The sequence below is a fragment of the Amblyomma americanum genome, chromosome 1 (assembly GCF_052857255.1).
Source record: "Amblyomma americanum isolate KBUSLIRL-KWMA chromosome 1, ASM5285725v1, whole genome shotgun sequence".
Taxonomy (NCBI): domain Eukaryota; kingdom Metazoa; phylum Arthropoda; class Arachnida; order Ixodida; family Ixodidae; genus Amblyomma; species Amblyomma americanum.
Window position 1 is genome coordinate 265941321 of NC_135497.1, and position 14436 is coordinate 265955756.

The following is a 14436-nucleotide window of genomic DNA, read 5'->3' on the forward strand; positions in this document are numbered from 1 at the left end:
CATTGGCAATCTCCACTGTACCTTGGCCAATCCCCCCGCGTGGGTATGTGCCATATTTTCTGAGGTGAAGAAGCAGAAGAAGAGTGTGGACTACAAACACTATCTGTACTTGTGCTCTGCGTTTTTGGTCTGTTTGCATTGTAAGCCATTAATAGGTACAAAGGCATGCACGTAATGGGCATACCCTGTGCATGCATGAATGCGGAAAGCTGGTCATGGTTGTCCAAGCATTGCCAACAAAGCAACGGGACCTTCAAGAAACAGGATATGATTGTGACCCCTCACATGCAATGATTTTCAGACAATTTGAAAATGTGGCAAGTTACAGCAGTCCCGTGGTTATTTTGCTGCAAAACAAGCTAGCTCATTTATGCGGAAACATTTTTAGAGGCTGCCAAAAAGGAACATGTCAAAAAGTTACACATAGCATCCTGTTTCATTGATGTTGTTTATATGTGTGGTAAACGAGCGCTGCGCTGGGATAATGCTGTATTGAGGTCTAATATGCAAATTTTCACAACTGGCGTCGATTGCTACAAAGCGCGAGAAGTCGCTAAGGAAATAAACAAAGGCGCACTGGAGCTGGGTAAGTCTGTAGCTACAAGCACGAGTTTTTTGTCTCTACCGCTGATTTCCACACCGCGCGATCGTCATAACTTTTCTTGGATTTGCTGTTAAAGCTGATAGCGACCATAAAATTAAGGGCGGCAACTGTAGCGGCACAGACTTGCCATTGAAAGGAACAAAGCCGTGCACTTTGTCAACCCGGCAACGAGGCCTAGCGCGAGTTTTGGAGCCGACTTGGACAAAGCGCGAGACAGCGCGCGCTTCTAACGCTAGAGGTAATCTGGAGCTCTGCATTACAGTATCCATCATAGCCGATGTGTCGCTTTAGGATGTTTAACCCCTCATACCACTACCACCATGCCTTAAGTGTCTGAAAGGGAATCCCTGTTAAAAGCTGAGAATTTGGCTCTTCTGACTTGCTTTCTGACACTACAAGCATTGCAGTGCTGGGCTTTCCTCTTTGTGCTGAAGATGAGTTAATTGTAGAGCCAGGGCTGAGCGTAATAATGGCATGTCAGCCCTTGTGTGTCTTGCACTGCACTCTTTGGTGAAAACCTTGTCCGAAGGATCCGGTGCAAGGAAGGTTCAATGGAGCAAGTTGGTCTTGATCTTGTCTGTAAATGGCGTGCTGCATGATTTATTGCAGTGACAAACAGACATACAGCATGATTTCGTTGTCCACTGCCCACGCTGTGTTGGTGTCAGCGCTGTGATTCCGTAGCCATGCACTCCTCATCTACTGCTGCCACGTCGGACAGGTTGCGACGTCTCGCAAGCAGATTAGCCGCGCAGTTCCGTGCGTCGCGCTGTACAGCAGCAGTGGATTCTGCGGCTGAGTTCACAAACGAACAATCTGACACAATTTGCGGCAGCTGTTGTCAGGACCACGTGGAAATACCTTCCTTGTTCGCCGAGTACGCACGCCAAGAGGCCCAGACACCAAAATCTCTGTCACCACTCTTTGCATTCGCTTTGCGCAGAGCGAGAAAGCAATACTCTGTGAACTTTTAAATACATTTTTAACTTATTTCTTGCGAGTGGGAGTAGAGATTTTATTTTATACATTGTTTAATTGTAAATTGAAAGCATAAATATATTCAGAGGGCCTGTGTAGTGTAGATGATGACATGAATGTCTAAAATGCTGGGAGATCATCGTTATTAAAAAGGAAGAAATTTAAGCAAAATAAAAAAAATGCATAAAACGCTTTCAAAATGAACATTTACAGCTTAAACGTACGGTCCGTTGCAGAGCTAAACGTGCACTATCGCCAGTGCTGCAGACGACGCGGATTTATAATTGATTCTGATCAAGTCAGGTAAGTACATCATCCATAATTGGTGCTGAAAAAGCAAAACTGTCCTATGCCATTCCTGCGTCAAACTCCAGCGCGAATAATTGAGTGGCGTAACCAAGCGAAGCTTTATAAAGAATGGGAAGAACTAGAGATGAACTAAACGTTGAGGAAAAAATCTGCGAAATAGCTAGATGACGCTGTCACTGCAACTCGCTTCAGCAAAATTGTGCTATTCATCCCAATGATCTCTACTAGCTCAGTTAGTGGAGACAAGCGAGCCATCTTCCCATTAAAAGAAATCTATACTAACGCTGACAGTTAGCACCAGGACACTTCCTGTTTGAATGAAAGGTGGCGAGCCATGCTGGCGAGTCACCCGCACCGTCGCCTTATCAAACACTGCGCGGAATGCTTTGCTTGCCGCGCTGTCATATCAAAACCAGTGCGACACGCATCGTTCGCGTCGTCTGCCCCGGCGCAAACCTTTTCAAACGCCGCGCCGATGATACCGATGATGCCGCCGATGACACCGGGGCTGCGATCATCAGCGGCACCCATGACTCAATCCAATCCAATCCAATCCCATGTTTACAAACATTGAAGCGTCAAATGCGCGTGTCTGTTTCGTTAATGTGTGCTGGTGTTACGATGGGCGCTGTGGGCTTGTTTTCGACGCGTTGACAGTGCTGGATTTTTTCGAAGTGCCAAGATAAAGGAGTCAAGCTGTGCAGAAGCGAGCATGTTTCCGACGTGTCGAAAGGAAGCGGATACTTGCATTGCAGCCGTTGTGAAAGTACACTCTTTGTGGCAAACGAATGAGAATGTTGAAGCTTATTCTCCTGCGGTTTGTAAATCTTGTCGGGGTAGAGCTGATTGGAGTCAACGTAAGTGTGGTCAGTCGACGTATACTATGGATGTAATCGTGAAGGTTGGGCAGTGATTCCTATTGCGATGTGTGCAAACGGAAAACGGAATACATCGCACTGCCAAGGTGAGTCTAGCGTATAGGTACTGGAGAATAAGACGCTTCGCATGCGATGCATTTTATGTACCTGCGGAGATTTTAGTTCACAGCGCGCGAATAAACATCTTTCTCGTAAGCACCGTAGTGTTGTGGGGCGGTGCGATTGGCGGACAGTGACAAACATAAACGAACTGACGGTTTGTATGAAAAAGCATCTGCCTCTCCGGGACCTGCCATAGTAGAAATAATCTTAATAGCGTATTATGGTCATGCTCAGTGCGATTTTTAAATACTAACCTGATTTAAGGCAGTCCCTTCGTTCGATGTTATTCGGGATGTGCACTAATAATTAGCAGCCCCCTCAATCTGCTGTGTATTTTGACCCTGACGGTATAATAATTAAAAAAAAAAGCTGCAGGCTAAGATCAAATCGATTGAATCTTGGCCTAGTAGGATTACTAGGCGTGCATAGCATGCTGGTTAATGATTATGAGGTGTATGAAACCATGGTGGAAATAACGAGAAGCTTCACCTCATTCACGCTTAACCACTGTAATCATAACTGCTTACTTTACCTCCGCCACTTGGCACGAAACGAGCAGTCAAAACTCAAAACATTGACAGTGGTGGAAGCACAGCATTGATGAGAACTGAAGAACGTCATACCATTGTTGGAGTTTCTTTAATTCGAAGACTTACCATAATGCATAATTTGGGCAGTCTGCGTACCTAAAAAGTCGTGTAGGCTATTTTCATGCACTATCCTGAGCAGGCTCCAGCTCTTATTATTGTCCGTTAGCCACTTGGTGAACTCTTTCTCCTTTGTGGCTGTAAGTCGCACTTCCTTTAATGTATGCATCCTTGAAGCCCTTGTCCTTGCACAGGTGCACAGAATGTGGCTAATATCCACCTCTGCGGGTGGCGTGGAACACTTCGGGCAAGTGCCGAGTCCTGCGTCTTCAGGACCCGATCGGCATGTCACTGACAGGGTAAGCACCGCCCTAGCCGTTATCCTTCTAAGGGACACCTTGTCTGATCTTTCTAAGTTGTGAGGGAGGGAGGAAGTACACACGGAATCACGGCATATGTACCTTTCCTTAAAAGGGATGTTAGGATGGGAATAGCAGAGCACGCATAAAAAATTGCGCCTTAAGGGTATGATGCAATAGCGTTAATGTTTTAACGCTTGGGTGATTTAGTAAAATGCGCTTTTGGGCAAGTTGGTTGCTTAGCTTGGACGTAACTGCAGTGCAAAAAAAGACACTCACATAGGGAAGAAAACACTCAAGGCACGGACAAACAGCCCTGCGATGGCAGGTGCTACACCGGTAGGGCTTGTGCGACCTAGGTTGCTCTTCCCAAACAACCGATCATTAACTGCCACCTGCCATGTGGTCAGCTTGCTCACAATTCGCTGGGCCGGTTGTGATGACATTTCAAGGTCACATGAAGTAGGTGGCCCACCTAGGCTTCTTCTCCGGGGATTTTCCACTCACAGTGCCGCCACCTAATTTTCTGCAGAATGGGAGCCTCAATGCTCTCGCATTAAAAGGGAAGCTGGCAGGGGATCCATTAGTGTTCCGGACTTGGTGTGTGACTGTGCCTGCTGTCCTCTGGTCAACATTCTCAGTACCTTTTTTCCACTGTATCTGGATGCATTCCTTTGTTTGCTTATTGAGAGCATGTATCTTGTGAGTTATGCTTAGTGCCCTTGTCACTCTTTTCAGTTGTTTTAAGGCTGCTAAGGAATCTATGTAAATGGGGGCTTCTGTTATACACACTATGTTATTCATGGCCTCCATAGCATTAAACGCTGTGTAGAGGCTCGATAACAAGTGGGTCTGGGTGGCCCGATATCTTTTTGTGATGTATGTTCGGCTTTTTGTGTGTTGGGCTAATAGCTGCTGTTCTACCTCCTTCAGCCGCCGTGGTGGCTGAATGGTTATGGCACTCGGCTGCTGACCCGAAAGACGCGGGTTCGATCCCTGCCGCAGCGGTCGAATTTCGATGGAGGCGAAATCCTAGTGGCCCATGTACTGTGCGATGTCAGTGCATGCTAAAGAACACCAGGCGGTTGAAATTTCCGGAGCCCTTCACTATGGGGTCCCTCATAGCCTGAGCAGCTTTGGGATATTAGAGCCATGTAAAACAAACATCCACTGGAAGTCATCGAATGTGTGTATAACGTCAAGGAGTGGCCAGAAATTGCAGTGCCCATACTGTGACGAAATTATCATTGCAACGAACAAACCTATCTACCTCCTTCTTCTATGACCAGCACGTCCTTATATGCTATGCTTGTTCCCGGACATACACCAACCAGAGGTCGAGTTGTTGGCTTCTCTTTGTGACAACATTAACTTGTCTTGTCCGTCGTTATGGTCATGTATTCCCATGGAGGGGGATCTGCCGTCATCACTGTTTGAACTGTCACCTCACTATATGCGAACACTATCGGTATAACGTCCTTTCGCTTTAGATTTCTTGCTGCCTCTAGCTGTTCAGTTAGTTCAGCCAATATGTTAAGCTGTGCATGTTTCTGGAGAACTTGGATGGGCTAAGTTTTGGCACGGCCATGGTGGCTTGGATTGCGTTCCTGTTTATTGTTTCCAGCGCCACCCACTGTCCCCTTAGTCATTATAACTGAGCCTGATCCAGGGTTCAAGCACCGATCGTACAAAACATCTGGCCATCTCTGTTCAGGCTCCTGCTCCCCTAGGCAATATGTGTTTGAACAAGTGTACGGAAGTCGCTGTTTACATCTTATGGCACCATTGTGTTCCTTTGACATACTTATGACTGTCTAGCCCAAGGACTCTCAGCATGTCTGCCTCTTGTAATGCTTCATTTCAAAATCTTTTAGTTGCCGATTGCTTTCTTTCATTTTTGTTAGCCGCATGAATGTAGCTTGACTTTTCTGGTGGCTTCCAGGCTGCTTAGCGGACGTACTCTTCCTGTGTCTTTAAGGCCTCTTGTAGATGCAGGTTTTGTGTCTCAAGATGCTTATGGTTTAACTAAATTGTGACATTGTCTGCACAAATCATGAACTGCACCTGTGGCATTTCAACTCATTTTCATGCCAATGGTATAAACGTGATACTCAAAAGTAAGGTTTAGAACTGAACCTCGTGGCACTCCTCTATTTGAGGTATATTACCGATTTCTTGTCCATTGAGCCGGATAGAGGATGTCCTGTCCTTAAGCAGGTTATGCTACCTTGGTAACCTTTAAAGAAGACCCACATCTTCCATGGTCTCAAAGATCTTAGCATGTGACACGTTTTCATATGCCTTCACCACTTTCATAGCTGCCACAGTGCATAGAAGGTGGCTATAAGGCGACGCAAGATGACCTCTTCAACCAGTATAGCTTAACCAGTTTCTGTGCCTAGGCTTGATAGGAACCCAGTTTGTCGTGTATGGTATCTTTGCTCATTTTCCAACCACCATGATAAGTGCACAGCAATCATCTTTAAATGGATTTTGCATATTGTGTCAGCAAGATGGGCCGTAACTATAACATGCTTGTGAGATGTTTTGCAGCTTTTGGTATTGGGACCACGACTGATTGTTTCCAGTCTAGTGGAATTTCCTCTCCTTGCCAAACTTCATTTATTACACCCAGAAGGCCATCAATAATGTCTCCTTCTCAGTTTTTAAGGACTTCCTGAGGAAATTAGCCATGTCTTGCTGTAGTTCTCCCACTTGCATCTTCTCTAGGAGCCAGTAACTCCAGTTTCGTAAATTTTGATGCCGTCCCCATCTTGTCAACCATGTCCTTTGTCGGTGATAGTTCTGGAGACTGTGCAAGTTTAGGGAAGGAAAGGACAGCTGCGTGAGCTCTTTAACTCCTCTGGCCTGAGCTGTAAGGTGAACCAAGTACTCTCAACTTGATCTCTTTAATTTGTTGTCCCCTTTCCATGCCTCTGAAAGTCCTGTTGGTCGTTCTTTTTCCCAAATGATAGAAACCATTGTCCCACCTCTTATAAGCCAGTTGCGTTTTGCGACAGCATTGCCTGCAGTTCGTTGATGGCTGCCTTTCTTTGCATGTCCTCAGGATGCCGACGAGCCTGCTTTTCCGCCTGTTTTTATCGTGTCCAAAGTTGTTGAAGGTGAAGGTCACGAGGTCTGATCTCCGTTCAGTGTGGTTATGATGGTGTGATTCTTGAGAACCTTTTATAAGTTAGTTATGTTCAATCAGCGTCATCATCAGCTTGACTATGCCCACTGCTGGACAAGGGCCTTTCATATACCGTTCCAATTATCCCAGCTCGGTACCAGCTGCAGCCACCCTATCCAGACAAACTTCCTAATCTATCTGCCCACGTAACTTTCTGCCACTCCCTGCTACACTTGCCTTCTCTTGGAATCCACACCTTTACCTTTAACGACCATTGGTTACCTTTCCTTGAGATTACATGCCCGGCCCATACCCATTTCCTCTTGGTTTTGACTGGGATGTCATTCACTTCCATTGCTTCCTGACCCACTCTGCTCTCTTCCTATCTCTTAACGTTGCAACTGTCGTTTTTCCTTCCATAGCTCACTGCTTTGTCGTCAGTTTAAGTTGAACTCTTTTTGTTATCCTCCTTGTATAATTCCCCATAGGTGAGCACTGGTAAGATACAGCCGTTATATAAGTTTCTCTCAAGGGATATTGGTAAATTGTCATTCATGATTTGAGAATGCCTGCCAAATGTAATTGACATCATTCTTGTTCTCCTAGTTATTTCACTTTCATGATCCGGATATGCAGTCATATATCTGCCCTGAGTGGATGTATTTCCTTATCACTTCCAACCATAGCTCAGCAAAATCACGACTGCGCACTCAAGCTCACTGACAAGTGTTTTGCCACCCTTTTATGAGCGTACTCAGACACGGACTAGCATAGGCCCAGGCTCTCTCTAACTCGTAAACTCAAACTCATTTAGGCTCACAACTCTTCAACTTATGACTCATCCGGGCAGCCACTCATTACAACTTGTGATTCACTTTGACACATGACACATTTGGGCTCAGTCAGACTGGCGACTCATCTGAAATCACACACTCATTTCAATCCATGACTCTTCTGGACTCATTCATATGACTCATGACTCATTTGGGCTCGCTGATTTTGACTCACGACAAACCTGGGCTCACTAATGAGTGGCATGTCCCTGAGCCAACCAAGACGCACGAGAGGCTTCCACGTAGCGACATAGTGGAACTCGATGAAAGCTTCCGACACATCGTCACGTGGCTCATCGCCACACCCGCAGCCGGATAACTAGCTAGGGAGAAGAGACAAAATGCTCTCTGCCTCGCTTCCATGAAATCTTCTTCTTTGGTAGCCATCAGATGTCGCCAAGCCTCCTCACCCTCAAGTATCCTTGTTCGTAGCAGTAAATAAATATAAATTAGCAAATGAGGAGGAAAAAAAACTAGGAACATGATTTGAGCCTGTGCCCAGACTGATGACTCGGATCATGACCTGAATGTGAGTCCGCTAACCGATGCTTCTGACACCTCGCTGCCTATCGTAAACTGCTGTTCCCTTCCGAGGCTATTGAACACTACTTCCCTCGCAGGTATATGGCCTTTGCCAAAAATAACTAGACAGACAGCGAGGTTTGCTTCTCAGCCATATAGTGAAGCCCTTGTGGCACCCCTGAAGAGATGAAATGGTCTCGAAAGGTGAGCAACGCCACCCATAAGTGCTCCGCTACATGGCTAAGAAATAAAACTCATTGCTTGATTGCTTTTTCCAAAAACGGTACATCTTAACAGTGAAGAAATATGACAATGAAACATTTTAAAATGCAGGCTTGTGCCATGGCTTTACAAAAATCGTAACTTCACAGGCAACAGCAGTGGCAGCAATTGACAATGCACTAGGTCTTTCTTGCTAGTTCTATAGTGGCACTTGAAGTGCTCAAGACACCATAGATAAACACTTCAGCTCATGACATGAGTACAATTCATCTCTTCATGTAGACAGCGTTATTGAGTTGTGGGTATACATAGGATCCAGGAAAAGCGGACAGCATCAGCCATGCTGCTGCACGTGTGGCAGTGAACATACCCATAATAATAGTTCAGCTGCATTATGAAAATCTGCTCCTTCCCACAGATTAGGTAGTGCGCTGAAGACAGATCAGACCAGCTGCGGCAAGAGATAAGTACCCATTACTTGGGGGCAATCATGTGCTGCTCGGCTGCTGCAATCGTGCAACACAGTATATGCTCGCATCTTCTCAAAGTTGCTGTAGGCCATAGCCATTCGTTGTGCAGTTTGCACCCATGTGAAATTATCCACGATAGTAAGGCACACCAATGCTAGCACCATGGCACACATGTGATCTTTGAGCTTACTGAGCTGTGATGTGGACACGTACATGGGGAATAAATTCCTAGTCCATCACAATTAAACCTTTACTTCCACTAGCAGTAAACCTATAAAAGGTAACCTAAATGTCATAGCATATGCAATGCAGTGCTCTTTTTTTTTTCAATCTGCAGTGAAGTGCCCATTGAATTTTCCTGCTTTGTTTTTATCCACATCATGGAATTTTCTATTCCTTGTTCTCAATGACACTGTTAAAAGCAACCAAATTGTGTGCTTGTAACTATTGTGTATGCAGTGCACAATTGTCCATCCATTTGCTACCCTTAATTCTTTGTATTTTCAGGTCCTAAGTTTAGGGGAACCCCCAAGATGGAATATATTTGTAATATGGGAGCATATACACAAGCTTAGCCTTTGGTGACAAAGGAAAGCTACACAGTTTCCACAGAAACTTCGTAGTTCAAGAAAAATTCGTCCTGGTACAGGTTCGAACGCTGGACCACCGTCTCATCATGGGAGTCTCCCTACGAACTGAGCTAACTGGCATTTACTTTGGCATTTATCATAATGCTCTGTCTTATTTTGCGCATTTCCTAAATTCGTGTCAATTTTATACAAATGGCTTCCTTCATCATAACGTTACATCCAGTGTTTTCACTTGCAGATTTAGTTTACAAGTTGCAACTCTGAAAAGGGGCGAAGGAAAATTATGGTCTGATTGAAAAAACGAACCTGGGTTCTCAGAAACTACAACACTTGAAGCAAAAGCAGATGGCCTAACCAATTAGTTCTTCAACAACCTTCTTTCTTTTTTCATTGTTATGTCCTGTCCCTGCTCTGTTTCTTAGTTTTCTTGATAAAATGTGCATCTGGTGGTCATTCCTTTGGCAGGTGCGGAATGTTCCATGCATGCTCAAATAAATTTGGGGTGCTTGTTTTTCATTGCTGTTATGTTTTCCTTTCAGGCATGTAATGAAGGCTATGCTGTTTAGCACACAGTTAGCCATGCATTGGACTGGTTGCTAGTTTGCACTGCTTGCACAGAATGCTGGGAAGCTCAAAATGATAACAAGTCACTAACTACTCCACAAGGCTGTTCAGTGATGTGGCAACTCTGACAGAGCTTTTCAGCCAGCATAATAAATTCGAATTGACAACAGTTGTCCCTATAGCTATCTAAATAGCAGATGACCTTTGAGCTGCAGAAGTGTCCTAGCAGGTGCAGCAATAAGGCATAACAACTTCGAATGTCATACTCATGCATGGTGTGGATGCTACTGGCTGGAAACGTGACGCTATGTGACTCTATTGACTAACACAGTAACACATGTAGCAAGCATCATATTAGGCAGTTCTATACGGAACCCTGGTGCACATGTCAAACGTGGTGGAAAATATAACGGAAGAGTGTAAACGACATCATGTAAGTACAGTGTATGAATTATATCAGGAGAAATGGTGGGAGCGTTGTGCTGCCTTGAAGGACTTGGCACCCTGATGGGTGGACATACAAGCAGTGCGGTCCTGTGTGCTCTAAGGAAAGCCATACAGCTTTCATAAAAGCTTCATTCCTGAAGCTTCTGTGAAGCTTATGCGAAAATTGTACAGCTCTCCTTGGTAGATATACGACTGCACCAGCAATTTCTTGAGGCGCTAGGTGAAAGGAAGATCAATTTAAAAAGCAGAGTGATAAATACGCGAAAGCTTCCTAACTACGCCACGTCTGTAATACCCTGCAGCATAGATTGAATGCTTAGTGTGCTGTGCTGTATGACCATGCGAACACACCAAGCATTGTTAATAAACTCTTTTATTGGCTATCTTGAGGCTATCTTTTTGTCTAGCACGCCGTTCTTTTTATCATCCAGCCCCATGGTCGAACGGTGTTCGGCCGGTGTGTATGTTGGTGCATTGGTGCTCTTTACTGACATACAGGTAAAGAGTCCATCCACCGGACTAACATACGTGCACTGCGTAAGCGAAAATGTACGCGAATATAAATACGCACACTGTGTAAGCAAAAATGAAGGCGTTAAGCACTTTCCATGCATTTAAACCTAGCACAGTAGAGTCCTTGCTGACATGCAGCCAGTAGTGTCCTTGCTGACATGCAGGATGTCTTGCGGCAACATTAGGCCTGCAATTAATTATGTTCCCTTGGCACAATAACTCGACAGAATTTTCTCGTACTGTCATTCTTGCAAGCGCTCACCGCCTACGTCCCTGACCATCGCTGCTCCACTTCGCGAGGCGACAGTGGTGGCAGCAGCGGCAGTTCCGGGTTTTCAAATCTTGCTAGTAGCAAGAAAGAAACTAGTATCTTTTGTGACTTACGAAAAAAAATAGTAATATTTTTTATGTTATCACTTCATCTAACTACATGTCCGTAGCTGAACTTAGATTAATTTTAAAATTATAACGGAAATCGTCTGCAAGCCGTCTGGTATGCCCAGTGTACAGTTGGTTTGCGGCATATTTTATTGGCTGCTTCTGTGGCATTGAACGAGAGTGAAAACGAGGTGAAAACATTGCCGGACATCGCAGAGTGTCGTAAGTCACTGCGTCCTCGCCGCATTAATGACGGAAAGTCCTAGGCAACGTGTTATTATTCATGTAGTAATTCTCGCTGTAAACAATGTGTAGAACCGTGTATGCAGTTTCGCTCCGTTAGTAGTTCGTAAACTTTGTAACCTTTTTCATTTCGGTCTCAGTGTAGACGACAAAGGTGCAGAATATATATGCGATAGTCGTGTATATATAGTTGGCAACAGCTCGTGACTTAAAAGCATGTTTTTTTGGTCGAGTACATGCGTTGGAGCGACGGCGTACATTGCCTGTGCCAGACAGGTCAGTTTATTGAGCATCTCGATGTTGTGTTTATTTCTGATTTTCATGTGCTAGTGCGCCGTATTTATTGCTGATCGAGCTTTCTTCCCCCAGCAATATGTTAATTGCTTTTTTATGTTGTAATGACAAGTTGGATGCCCCACGTACTCACTTACGTATAAAACGCTGCACACGCACTGTAAAATGCTTCTCACGCTTAAACCGCTCGCTTATTCGCACAGAATTTGATGCAGAGATGGCATACGACAGTCTTGTTTTCTTAATATACCAATTTTAGATGAAGTTCTTTCCTGATGTGGTCAGAATTGTAATAGTTTAGCATTGGCGACCCATAAGAAGCAGCTTTCGCTCAGCTGGTGCGCGTTTAGCGTTTCAACACGGTACCTTGGGCATTCCAATGTCGATAAAAAAGGGGCAGGCGGTGAATGCACGGAAAATGTTAAATTTTTATTCGCTGTTATAAAAAAAAAATAGCTGTCGAGTGTGTGTCATATTTTATCATGCAACTTCTGAGGAGTGTCTGGCCCCACTAGGCCTACTCGCCATGCAGTCGCCATTTTTGTCACTGTGACACCCTCGGCTGACGGTGTGGCGGGGTGGCTATTCGCTGCCATCTTGAATCTTTTAGGAGCCCATCTAAAAACTGCAGCTGTGCAATGCGGCATGTATATAATTACGTGCATAGATCCGTAACCGAATCACCGTAATTATGATTCGCCCGCTGCTAACAATGTATATGTTCTGCTGGTAGGACATGCAGAGGGGGCGCATATATACTGACACCATTTCGCGCTGCCTTGTCGCTTTTTTGCCACTGCGGAATATCTGCAGCTTTGGCTCCCTGTTTTTCGACAACCGCAGAATGAGCTTTGTGAGCTTAGGGATTGTGCCTAACAGTTATGACTAAATTTTGTTCTTCTTGCAACTGTTCCAGTTAATAGGCATTTAATAGTCAAATTCCTAGCTTAGTTCCAAAATACTGCATTGGCTTATTCTTGCTCCTCCATTTTTGCAGTGGAAATTTAACATCACCATGTAATTAACTTGTTTACATATGCATGGTCATGAAGCAAATTTCATTTCTGTTCTCTAAGCATTTGTAATAAGCTTCTATAACGATACATATTACAACTCTGATGAGCATGCAGATTTGCATAGAGTAGGAGCTATAACATGTGGTCTTGTAGCTGGCTTAGCTGCAGAATTAAAATTACTTTAAAAAGTGCACCGAATCAAGTGTTGCTGCTGAATAGTTTAGTTTCTGTACGAGAGGAATGTACATGCTTCTGCTGCAATATACTGTCTGAGAAGTTTAAAAGTGCAGCTTTTCAGCTTCATTGCGCCAAGCACTGCAGTTAATTCACTGCGTTCTTTTCAGTTTGGCTTTTGGAAATACTTCAGGAAGGAGCTGGCTTTCGATAGCAACTGTTGGATTCGGTAGCTGTAATATATGGCATTTAGTCTTGGACTGCCTTACCTGAATCTACGGAACTGTACTGTGCAGCCGCGAAAATGCACACTGATGCCAAGATAAATAATATGTTTGATAGTGCTGCCTGCATGTCCATCAGAGTAAAATTGGCACTTCTGAAGCCCGATGTGTTTAACTGAGCTATGCTAGCTAAAAATGATAAAAATTTGATATTGGAAGGCACTCATGCAGTAGTGAATCATATGAATGATACAACAATGGGCAACAAAGCCTCAGCCTTCAGCTCACCTAACACTGAATTGGCTGATGCAGGTGCATTTGTCTGCACTCTTTTGTTTATCTTGTTATGGTTCATTTTCTTGTAGCTGCATGGCACCACAAGTAGTGAGTGGTCATTGCTCACTTATTCCAATACATAATACATTAGATATATGGGCAATTAAGTCTGCCGCTTTAAATCTAAAGTAATGCTTTATGATGTACGAAATGTTTTCGTTGTGCTGCTTCTTCTATCTGATGTCTCCTTGCTTTTTTTACCATCCTTAGCAGAAGCAAATTTTTCTTAGCATCTAGGTGGTACACCATGCTTTGTGGAACTTTGTTCCCCTTTTGAATTTTTGAATGCTTGTATTTATTTTTTGTAGAACACAACTAGCCCAATGCACAGGAAAGACAATGAGTGCAGGCCAAAGCCAACAAACGATTGCCAACAACGCAGGTTGCAACTGTTAGATCCGCCAATGCTGCTGAGGTGCAACCTGGTAAGACAGTAGGATTAGGCGTTGTTAGTGAGTTGAGCTGTAAGGTTTGAAGCTCTAGCTTCAGGACAGCTTAAATTATCTTGCAGATATTTTTGGCTCACTTGAGTCATCTAATTTACATATACTTAGTTCGTTTGCTTGGTTGGAAAATGTGAAGGTATTCCTGCTTTTTCAGTTTCTGGCTAAATGTGAAACTTCGGTTGTGGCACATTAGAAACTATGGAAATTGAAGAAATGG

General features: G+C 44.3%; 1 long non-coding RNA gene across 1 annotated transcript; it reads left to right on the forward strand.

Annotated features, from left to right (window-relative positions):
• The first annotated feature begins 2443 nt into the window (after nucleotides 1–2443).
• LOC144096906 (uncharacterized) lies at nucleotides 2444–10222 on the forward strand. The gene is made up of 3 exons (XR_013306863.1): nucleotides 2444–2855; nucleotides 3713–3817; nucleotides 10124–10222. It is a non-coding gene; the product is annotated as an uncharacterized LOC144096906 (long non-coding RNA).
• The last annotated feature ends 4214 nt before the right edge of the window (nucleotides 10223–14436 follow it).